The sequence below is a fragment of the Cupressus sempervirens genome, chromosome 9, assembly GCF_028749045.1.
Source record: "Cupressus sempervirens isolate cs-2001-9-10 chromosome 9, ASM2874904v1, whole genome shotgun sequence".
Classification (NCBI taxonomy): Eukaryota; Viridiplantae; Streptophyta; class Pinopsida; order Cupressales; family Cupressaceae; genus Cupressus; species Cupressus sempervirens.
This window is the reverse complement of record NC_143126.1, coordinates 79,193,895-79,206,307: the sequence shown is the minus strand read 5'-3', so window position 1 is coordinate 79,206,307 and position 12,413 is coordinate 79,193,895. Positions and strand designations below refer to the sequence as shown.

Below are 12,413 nucleotides of genomic sequence, written 5' to 3'. Positions count from 1 at the left end.
CCTTACATCTTTGATATTTCTTAGTGTGTCCATCCTCCGTGTCTTAGAGTATGTCATCAATACACTATTTCATCAATGGCTTAGCTGATCCTTATACTTCATTACAACATCATAACTTCAACCTTTCTCTAGGTACTCTAGTTGCATCTTATTGATTTCCACCTCCTTGTCAATCAACCAATTGATAGTATTTGGATAACTAAAGCAATTGTCATTCTTGCAAGTAGCAAGTTTGACATCAATGACAAAACAATGATTGAAAACATTCTTTACCAGTTCCATTATTCTTTTCATTCATGATCTTTTCAATCATTTCCAACACTTTTTGAATCATTTATTTGGTGTCGACATGAGGAGGGGGAATGATGATATGTGCAAGAAGGTCCCTCGATCTTGATTCTACATAACAAAGGCAAGCATTCTAGCATCACCCTTAGGTGTCTCATGCTTCTTTATTGATCTTATCAGTTCAATCATTCCCTCTCTTCTATGAGTTCCATCTACTTTTTTGTCAGAACATGACCTTCTTCATTCATGATGGCGTTGTCCCCATTGGTGATATATATTTTGCTGAAGAAGTTGATTTTGAAGTGGACTCCTTTCCCTTATCACTCTTCTCTACAGTCTTCTCATGTTGAGGAAGATCTTCAAAGAGAGTTTCTATGCTATGTTTCAATAAGGATCTAGCCTCTATATCTAGAGGAACTTGTGGAGTTTCTTTTTTTATTTTTCCTTCTTCAGATACTCCCTTAGCCTACAACTGTTCATATTCTCCTTCCTTTGTTTCCTAACTTTATGTTTTTTATTGGGTTATAGGACGAGGTAGAGCTATTGACCCTTTATCCATTATTGTCATGTCTTGTGCTAGAAGTGAAGGAATGTCGAGAGGTCCTTGAGGTAGAGGAGGCAATTGGTTCCAATCCTCTCCTAATGGCTCATTCTTGGGAGTATCCAATATTTTCTCTCCCATCATCTCGGTGCCTATGGGCATAAAATCAAAATCAAAGAGGTCAAAAATGTCAACTCCCTCACCTTCCATTTCTTCTATCCATTTTTTTTCATCTTTAGAAGTTTCAACTTGGATAGGCTCTCTAGGGACAAACAAAGGTGTTTGATTTGAGCTTCTTCTTCTCTCCTCCTCTGTTGTCATAGCCAAGTGAGTTCTTTTATTCAAAGGGAAAAATTGAATTTTTTCCCCTTCTTCCTCATCCTCTACCTCGAGAATGGTCTCTAGCACCTATGGTCAGTTCTCTTCTTCTTCAATTTTCTCCTTTTTACTCCTACCACTATCATTTCTATTTTGGCTCTCTTAGGCACCGATGGGGAGGCTTCTTCTTCTTAGGCTCTAGATGGTGGGACCCCTTCCTCCTGTTATTTCTCTTACTGAACTTTATCTAGCTCTTTTTGGGCTTCTGGTTCTTCTTGGTCCTCAGCTACTTGCTTTTGAACCCTTGGGGTTTCCTTCCTCTTCTTACCCTTTCCTTTTCCAACCTCAAAATACTTGACCACCCAGTCATGTTAATGTACCATTTCTTTCCTCACTGATGATTTGGTAGGGTAGGTTAGTATTGTGACTTTAGTTCCTTTTCATTTCTTCGGTCTGGTAGTAGCCTGAAGAGGTATGGCCTAGCGAATTGGATCCATCCAAAATGGTTTCCTAATATATTCCCTTGTAAGTTCCACAACATGTCAGCCTCAATGAGCCATACCATCATTCTCCTCACACCTTATTTCTACATTTATTATGGGACTATTATAGATCATATCCCTATTGTACAAGGGATCCATTATCTCAAAGACATATTTTTCCCAGGCCTTTAAAGGTATCTCAATGTAAAGCACCTTTTCTGCCATATGTAGACTCATCCTACAATACTCCCTAATACGAACATTCTAGTCATATACCACATTCATCCAATGATCTTCCAGGGTTTCCTCATGTACAAAGTTCTTCCCCACTAGATGTTGCACCATCCCAATATTATCAAAATATGGGCATGGAGCTTGATAATATTCTAGGGGTCCATATTGATCCCATTTGGAGTCAAAGGTAGCAATATCTTGTTTTTACTTCACTTCAAATGCTCCAATGGTGATCAGCCAAACCAATGTTTTCTTATGTTGTTTCCTCACTCTATCATATGTAGAAGTGAGTTGATGAGTTGTCTCTAATAGGATGAGCTTGTCTAATAGGTATCTTGGGAGCTTCTTGGGATACAAGAGAGTACTAGCTACCTGAAGATAAGTAAATATCTTGAACTAGATGTACTAGGCACCTAACTTAGTTATCCTTGCTCCCACCTCTACTAATATCCTTTTGGCATAATCACCTTTGATCAATATGATGATGGAAAATATGAAACTATCATTTACCACCATATATTCCACACTTTGTAGTGAGAGATTCATCTTCACCAATTATGGATACACCACATAGGGGGCCAAGCATTTGCGTCTTGCATGCTTCCCTTCCTATACAACCCTAGGTAGTTTGTGGTTCTTTCTACCAATAGATATACCATGTAAGAGGTCATGTAAAAGTATGGATCATTCTTGATCGAGATCAGCTACTCGTCTAGATTATCACTCATGATAGATGCCCAATCAATAGGTCTTAGCTATTTTGATGGTCTCAATGAAGTGTACCATTCATGTCTTTAAATGACCTACTACGGGAAGGTCCATGGCTCTTCTGAGGAGAACAATTGAATATCTGATTTTATCTTTCATGTACCCCCCAATCATAACTACCGTTCCTACTCTCTAGCCCAAGGATGTCCTGTCAATTAAATATGTAGATTGCACAAATTCCTTGTCCTCTTCCTCATTTTCTATATACCATCTATTAGCACCTCCATAGGATATATAGAGGTATTGATCTTCCCTTCACAGGTGGAAAACCTTCACAATATTTCATGGACTGAGATCGAGGACTATCTCTTCGATCACACTCTTCATGACCTTCTCATTTGGCACGTAATGATGGGCCAATGTCATAATTAACTCAGAAGATTGTATTGATGAAGGGTTTGAAGTGATGTTCACTAACCCACTCCAGATCAGGGCTAACTCCATTGCTAATATTTCTTTTGGTTTATTGTAGACTGTAAGGATATAATTTCAATCAATATGTCCCAATTCTATGTCTTAGATCTTTATTTGTTTATCTTGGAGTTGGGATTTCTTTGGAGCTCCTTGGTATTTGAATGCTACTAGTTTTAGTTCCATCTTTGTTTCCATGGAAGATGATGATGATGTCATTGTATCTGCATAAAAGGGCAAAAAATAGTATTCTGATGTTGGAAGACCATTATGACAATCAACTAGGACCCAAACTAACAAAAAAACCTTAAAGCTCTTTTTTTGTGCGCTAGTGCACCTATTCAAGTGTGCAAGGTGCGCTAGTGCACACTTGTGGTTTTTCTCTTAAGAAAAAATGTGTGCAATTGTGCACATTACACACCTACGCAAGGTGTGCAACTACACACATGCAAATGTGTGGTTATATGCATGAGAAAGGGGAGAAGGATGTCTATTATTTTCTTTGGTGTAGAGATGTGCATCTTTTGAGGGTGCACACATGTGCATGTGCACTCCTCAAATGTTGTGTCTACCTTGGAGGTTGGAGACCTTAGAGATGGTGGAGCAGCGCAGATGCACAGTCAAAGGAGGTGTGAAGGTGAACAACTGGAGAGGGAGTAGAGACAAGTGAAGATTAGAGGGGAGGGGGTCTATTCATAAAAATGGGATACAAAACACCATGCATCTCCAAGGGTGTGCAAGTAAGAACCTCCAAGGGTGCGCAAGTCTGCACCTAGCACTTTATAAAATTTTCCCCAAAACTGATATTTTTCACCAATATTATCTTCTTGAGAGTGCTCGATCGAAGACCGAGGGATGACCTAGACTGAGAGGAAGGTCCTAATTGATTGAGAGGCCCAACTGGGTGCCTCATAGAGGATTTTTGAAACTGGGGGTCCTCATTTTATGACTCAAAATGGGGCGTGCAGTATGGGACCACAATAGTTAGCAGCCTCAAGCACCTACAATGTAGCATAAAGAGGGTGTAGAAAATAAGTTATATTTGGATCAAAAATTATCTATCCAAAGGGGGGCAAGTAGATTAGGTGGAAGAGAACTCTAGTAATAAAAATAGAATGTCCTAGGCTTGAGTTATAACTTGTCCTAACAACAAGTACCTAAGCACCTATCATATTACAATAGTATTTGTCTATGCTAGAACCTTTTAAGGGAAATTCCATGCCTTCTCAATTCATGACAATATTATCTACTTATTAATAACCTTAAAAAATAGGTTTCATGCATTATTGGTCAAAGGTACAACAAGGACAAACTCATAGATAGAAGACTTGTAATCAAATTTGAAATAAATTGTACTTTCTACCAATTGAAAATAAAAATAGACTGAATTTGTAGCCAAAATGGTGACGAAGCAATGTATTTCCATGCTCAAAACATGGGGTGTCTTGTTCTACATGAATCCTTCAAATTTCTTGAAGACCAAAACTCACAATACCATGCCAAGCTTAGTCGAGTAATTTTGAATACCAAATTTTGGCACTAATTATACCTATCTTCATGTAGTATCAAACCTCTTGAGTGGACTTTCTCAATTTGGGCTTCAAGTATATGATAAAGTGACAATATGTGGCAAATATGTCCATTGTCATTTTGTGTCAGTCTTAGCCTTTCCTCAATATATCATGTGAAAGCTATTGTTCTCCTTTTTCTTATAACTAATTTATATCTCATAAAAATATCATTAATCTTGGAGTGAAAAATTCAATTTATTTTTTTTTTTGTCAACATTTATGTATGGAACATGTGTCATGATGGAGTCCCCATTCCTTATGTCAAAAATATACAAAATGCCAAAGGGGGTAGAAATTATGTCACCTATTTTGGGTGAAACTTGATCATTTCTTAGATCTATATTAAGGTAGTGATCAACCTCATGTTTTCTATAATTAAACTTGACCATTACTTTGTCAATCAATAGTATTTAGGAGTCACTCCATCAAAGACCATTTCATTTTGGGTCCTATGCCATTTCTTTGGAATGTCTTTTATCATAAAGAAATGGATCTCCATTCCACAAGGTAGGGAGTATAATATTCTACTAAATGCATTTTATTAAAGCATAAGAATATTAATCTATAATTTTTAAAATTATATGTATAATATAATAGTATGTTGATATATTATATTTAATAAATTAACAATAATAACAATAAAGTCTTGTTTTAAATAATGTCTTTGAGAATATTTTTTTGTTCTTAATGAATTATTCAATCTATGATATTATTATCAAGATTTATCTGTGTAATTTTAAAGTCAATTTTATTGAGTCAAATTTTATGAATAGTAATTTATGAAAAGAAAATAAATGGAACACTTAATACTCATTACATCTAAATAATATTCATAAAAATAATATTCATTATAAATTACAAAAATTATTAACGTGATAATCTTGAAACCATTCATCTAATAAGATCCACCCTCACCACCCCAAGGGTCTTCTATATTGTAAATGGACAAAAGTGAAGAACATTTTCATTAAATAAAAAAGAATACCTAAACCAGTAGAATCGATGAAATGCAAGAAAGGGGGTGAAGGCAAAATATTGACCGATCTAAGGAAAATGACCCAGTAGCTACCCAAGCTAACTACAAGCACCTACAGTTTCTAATTCATATGTCAATTTTTTCTAATTCATATGTCAATTTTTGTCAATTTTTTCAATGAACCTTTGTAGGTGAGTGAAGAGATTAAAGATAACCATTCAGATTTCCCTCATTTGCAGATCTCTTTGTAGAACTTGTAGTGTGTGAGGTGGTCTAAAAGTGTCATTTTAAAATGTGTTCCCAAAAGCTACCACTAAAACTCCCCAATAGGAGCTCACCCAAAAAATTGTGTTTTTTTCACAAATGGACCATCACCAACCAAGAAAACTAAAAATTGATCAACTATTAGTACACGTGTGATCGGTTATTAGTACATGTGCGATCATTTTTTGGTCTTTTTATGAGCATTGATTAGGGTGAAAGGTAGAGGTAAATGGGGGGTTGGGTGTGGCGGCAATGCATACATGGACAAAAACTGGATCGATTCCCTTATACAACTCAAATTTTCTTGCTATAAACTACAACGACTATTAGAAAAAGTCCAAACCCCTAGTGTTGCAATGATACAATGCAAGATTTGTTTTGTAGATGAGAAGTGTTGTTAAGAGAAGTCAAAATCAATAGTGAATGTGTGGCATAAAGATTTATTCGAATGCATGTGATGATTATGAAAACAATTTAAAAGAATGCATTACATGATTAATGAAAATAACATTTCATCAATTATTCAAAGCTAATAGCAATTTCAATTTTCATTTTCATCTTAGCAATAGCAATGAGGTGGTGCAAGTCATGTATTTATGAACATCATTTGAATGTTTTCCTTTTAGTGCAACAATGGATGGGATGAACAATTCTTGTTTTTGGACCCATTTTCCATGCAAGGTTGTTTCAATTTTCACAAATAATTATGAGAATCTATCAATGACATTATGTATATAGAATTTTTCAAAAATGCCAAGATCCAATTGAAATAGAAAATATAAAAATGTATAGATTTCCTTTTAACTATTTAATGGTCAAAATATAGGAAGGTATAGATTTTATTTTCACTGATTTATTGTCAATTGAAGTTTATGTTTTATTTTTTGTTTTAACTTTTTTTGTCAAGATTCATTACTAATTTATGATAATTTATTTTTTTCAATAATTGTCATTGTTAATTCTTTTCTAATTTTTATAATTTATGAATGTCAATGTTTTTAACAAGAAATCAAATTGTAATATTGCAATCGTAACTCTACCATATAATCTTCACATCAAAACTTATTGAATCATATTTCATGAGCAATAGTTCATAACAAATCATCTCTCATAATGATGTAAAATATTATTTCTTCACATCAAAACTTGTTGAATCATATTTCATGAACAATAGTTCATAACAAATCATCTCTCATAATGATGTAAAATATTATTTCTTCACATCAAAACTTGTTGAATCATATTTCATGAACAATAGTTCATAACAAATCATCTCTCATAATGATGTAAAATATTATTTCTTCACATCAAAACTTGTTGAATCATATTTCATGAACAATAGTTCATAACAAATCATCTCTCATAATGATGTAAAATATTATTTTATATTTATAAACATTCTCAAAAATAATATTATAATAGCAATAGGCCCCCATAGTCCTGGCTAGTTCAGCTGACTATTAAAACTATGGTGCAGTCCAATTGGCCTTTTAGATACATTTAAGGGACTTAATTTTTAAATGTTATCCATAAATTCTCCTGAAAGGATGAGTTTGACTATCTACCAAACAACTTAGGTTGCCATTATTTTTTTTCCTTATCTAGAGATTATAACGAATCCAGACTTCGATCTATAAAGAGTGAATAGGCTGAATACTGATCTATACCTTCGCTCTACTATTTACTTTCGGTCTCCTTTCTGTGGAATTGTATTTCAGATGGATCAACAAAAAGGGAAAGATTTTGCAAGAAAAACTTTCGCTCCAAACATGTAAACCAGAGAGAAGAATAATATTCAAAATATACATGGACAAGACAAAACAGTAATTATAGATTTCTCACAAATGTTGAAGAACTGAAAGACAATACACTAATAGATTTTTCAATAGTTCATATGAGTGGAAGTGCAACCATAGCCTATTCAAAACAGACCATTGAGAAGATATCCAAATAGCATGGCCGCCATCATAAACATGCATCCCTCAAAGCCCTGGCCAATACCCACTCCTGCAACAATTACAAATATTGAAATTTATTAGATAATAAACATTTCATAGACATAAAGAGAATGATACATAATGAGAATGGTAAACATAAAGATACAATCATACCCTGGTTTTTAGGAGCAGGAGCAGGGCCATCATGGGTATCGGCACTAATTATATGTGGAAGCAACACAATTGCAATTGTTAGTATCATGAGAAACATCATATAACCTCTCTTCGCTGCCATTTTTACTCCACAAGAATCAACTACGCTTGATCAAGGAAGAAACTCTATCGGTAAATGAGGTGCCTTGGAAATAGATGAAGCAGAAATGGGATTAAATAAGAGAAAATGGGTGAGGAAGAAAAAATAGAGGAAAGAGTGCAGATCAGTAGACCTTGACTAAGTTTTCTTTCAAGGAAGTTTCCGTTATCATTAAGTTTTCTCAAAATTTTCCAAAGGGAAGACCGTGTTTTGCAAGGCAGTAGGCCCAATCTAACACGGCAGTGGAAGGGAGGTTAGGTAGCTGTATTCATTATTAGTCATATTGAGAGAAAAGCTCTCAACATGTATATATATCATCAAAGATGAAAACTAAAAAGTATTTACCTGACACCTTTTCCTCTCTTTTCGCACTTATGTTAACTTTGTATAACAACACTAAACAAGCAATATTTGAGGGCCTTTTTTTAACATAATCCATATCAGGTGGAAGCTGCAAGGCAAAATCCAGAAGAATCAAAATCTGATGGGGCCTGCAAATCAAAATATTCATGTACAATTATAATTTCTTTACTATGATCTCCAGAATATTTTTATTAGTTTTATTTTATTTTTGTGTGTGTAATTATCTTAGATATACTTAAAATATTTGCTGTTGACTTTGTTAGATAAAATTTTATATGGTAGTATCTATAATGGCTAACAGACCAAGTTTTTCAATTGCAAGGGTTGTGAATACAATGATCTAGGGTCAGATTTTGAACCTTGGTGGTAGTCTCACTAACAAAGTCTTTCAATCGTTCTTCTATATGAGAGATCCTAAATTTACAATATGTTAGAGGTTGGAAGAATTATAAGGAGTGATTTTTGTCGAGTCTTCTACTCAAAGATCCACATTTACAAGAATGTTATAAAATAAATCTCTAACATTTATGTTAGGCTTCAAGATGTGGGTTTTTATATTGTAAAGTTTTAACATTTATGTTAGGCTTCAAGATGTGGGTTTTTATGGTTTAAAAAATATCTAGCTAATCAAGTTAATCAATAAACAAAAATTATTGTCTCTTTGATAAGTTCATGTTTTTTTCGTTGGAGATATACAAATGGTTTAGATGAAGAAATTACTAAAATCGCATTTTTAAAAGACATGGATAAAGAGTCAAGAAATACCCTTAACCTTATGGGAAAAGGGGATGTCAACAAACTTGCCTTCAATGACATTATTGAGATTTGTAGGAACTATTCTCAAACTAGGTTAGGAGTAAGAGGTTCTTGAAACAAAGGAATGACACTTGACATGTCACAAGTTATGAAGGAACTCTCAAATTTGAAAATTGATAGACTCCTCCATCTCAACACCCAACCTAATAAGAGAACTACATAACCATTGGCCTTATATTGTTCCAAATGTAGAGGGAAACACCCTTTGAGATAATTCCCATTAATTCAAGATGGGTTGTGTGCAATATGTGAGAAACCCCATTCTACTACAACCTATAATTTCCTCTGAGAGATTAAAATAATAACTTAACAAACCACTTTCAGTTGAAGAGGTTCTCATAATCTTGGATTCAATTCCTACCAAGGATAGTATGGTCCACAAATTTCTCAATTTATCAAATGAAAATTCCAAATATGCCCTAGGGACCACCAGAGTGGGTCCATAATGGAAAACTCAACCTCAGTGGCATCTAAATCAACCATATGCATAATGGAAAAATCATGAACCAAAATCAACCATGGGAGAACTAGGGTCCTAAAAGGCCTTGGGGTTGGAATCCTCCTATTCTTACTATACAAGTTCTAAATAGGTAAACCAACACCGTACCCCAACTCAACCTGTACCAAATCCTAAAAATAATCAACCACACAAAACCCATGATGTAGACACAAATGTTACAAGATTGAACTTCATTGAAATCAATGACATTCATTTGATGAATCAAATTGTCCCATATGGACTTGAATACAAAGGTCAAGAACAATAGAAAGAAGAAGGAATTCCCAAAGAGTATAAGAATCATGAAAAAAGTTGAGGAAGTACCTTAAAAAATAGCATTTCCTAAATGGTTTAAAAAGGACCAGGAGGCTCTAGATAGCTACCAAAGGGATCATGATAATTTATCAGGGATTCTAAGTTACTCAAGGAATTAAAGAAGATCAATATTGAAATTTAAAAAATTAAACCATTAAAGACATCCCTATAAAGATAAATCAATTGATTATGTCTCTTTATATAAAAAATATAGGAAGAAAATTAAAATTGCCTCCAATAATTCAAGACGGAGCCAAACTTATTGGCATATTATCTAGTAAGTTACTTCCTCACAAATATAGTAACTCTGAAATTCCAATGATTACGTTGAACATAGGAAAGGTATAAATACTTAATGTACTCATTGATTTAGGGGTTTCTATCAATATCATCACAATTGATACAATAGAGAGATTAGGGTTCTGTAATGTGGAACCTACAATAGTTATTCTTCAGTTAGTTGACCAATCTATCATTAAACTTAAAGGAATTTTGGAAGATGTTACAGATACAATTGATACTTGGGATTATGCAATAGACTTTTTGGTTTTGAAAGCTAGAAATAAGGAAATATGGCATCCAAATATCTTAGGATGACCATGGTTAGAAACAAAGCTTACAGAATTGATTGATTGTAGGTCAGGAATCATGAAAATTTCAAATGGATTTAAGAAAGAAGAGCTTCCTTTGTATCCTCTAGAAAAACCTACATTGAGAAACAATCCTCTTTTATGGATAGATGAAAAAATGGATGTACAGGATGACAAAGTGGTTGAGTTTGATATGATTACATTAACATATAACTTTGATGAATTCCAAGAGTTTTTTGAAAATGACAATAATTTTGACGTAAATTTATAATAATCTATTTTGAAAAAGGATGTGGCAAAAATGGAAATCGAAAAATAGCTAGATATGAAGAAAAAACCTTAAAATATTCCTCTCAATACATACTTATCCTTTAAATGTCATAATTGGACAACCTATAAAAGAATCGAGCAAAACAATGAAAACTTTGATATAGTTGGATAGTCCTTTATTTATTAGTATGCATTATTACCAAAATAATAAATATATTTTAAATGAGTTTGGAAGAAACACACTAAAAAATTTTCTTGAGAATATCAAGACATAAGAGGAATCCATCCTAACTTATGCTCTCATCATATTTATAAATAGGATGTGAAATCAGTATGGCAGGGTCAAAGAAGGATTAATCCAACTTTGAGAGATTTTGTGAAGAAATGAATTTTAAATCTCCTTAAAGTGGGTTTTATTTACCCCATTTCTGATAGTCAATAGGTTTCACCATTCGTTAGCATGCCCAAGAAGAAGAATAAGTGGTGAATGTGTGTGGATTATCATGAATTAAATAAACCCACAAAGAGGGATTACTTTCCCCTGCCATTTATAGATCAAGTTCTAGACAATATTGCTAGTAGTAGATATTTCTTTTTTCTTGATGTTTTTAGTAGATATAATCAAATCCATGTATCTCTTAAGGATAAGGACAATATCATCTTTGTTAAAGTTTATGAAAGATCAACCACACAGCTCCCAAGAATCACCTAGACATGCAAACAACTATCATAGAAGAGAGAGAAGCAAAAAGCTATGGAGGCTAGAAATCCCAGATCCATAGATGAGACATTCTTGATGAGGAAAAAGAGAAATTGATATTATCAAAAGTGAATTGATAAATTACAAAGAAAGATCGTCCTTATAAAGGAGATCAAAACCTTAACAAGTAAAACATAGGTTGCATGATAATAATTAATAAAAGAATTAATTATTATATACCTAAAGTTTATCTTAAGTAAAATAGAGATAATAAGTGACTTAATAATTAAATCAAAATGATTTAATTAATAAGGAAATATCTTATTACTCTAACAACCCCGCATACAATAAACTTAGGGAGTAGCTAAAAACCTAGAAACTATTGTTGAACGCAAATTGGGTCCCAACAACAAGGCCTAATGAGGTACCCAAGCACAACCAAATCTTTGTAAAGAGGAGAAATAGAGAAAATCACATGGGAAAAACCCTACTCCTAAAAGAGATGGAAAGAATGTTCTACAAGATAGGAACAAAAAATGATCATGAAGAACACCACTAAAGCATGAAGCTACAAACATTGTCAAAGTATTGATCTAAAGACTCCATTGTATAGAACATGACCAGGTAGAGAAGACTAAGTCTGAAGAGATGATCAATCAAAGATGGAAGGTATCTTCATGACCTCCAAAAATAGGAATGAAAGAATTTCTACATGGTAAATGATCCATCTCACCAAAATGCATAGGTATCCAGCCAC

The 12,413-nt window shown here is 33.6% G+C and overlaps 1 long non-coding RNA gene across 1 annotated transcript; it reads right to left on the bottom strand.

Annotated features, from left to right (window-relative positions):
• Positions 1 to 7,666: 7,666 nt before the first annotated feature.
• Positions 7,667 to 8,189, bottom strand: LOC149537709 (uncharacterized). The gene is made up of 2 exons (XR_016356416.1): positions 7,965 to 8,189; positions 7,667 to 7,860 (listed from the first exon to the last, which is right to left on the bottom strand). It is a non-coding gene; the product is annotated as an uncharacterized LOC149537709 (long non-coding RNA).
• Between the last annotated feature and the right edge of the window lie 4,224 nt (positions 8,190 to 12,413).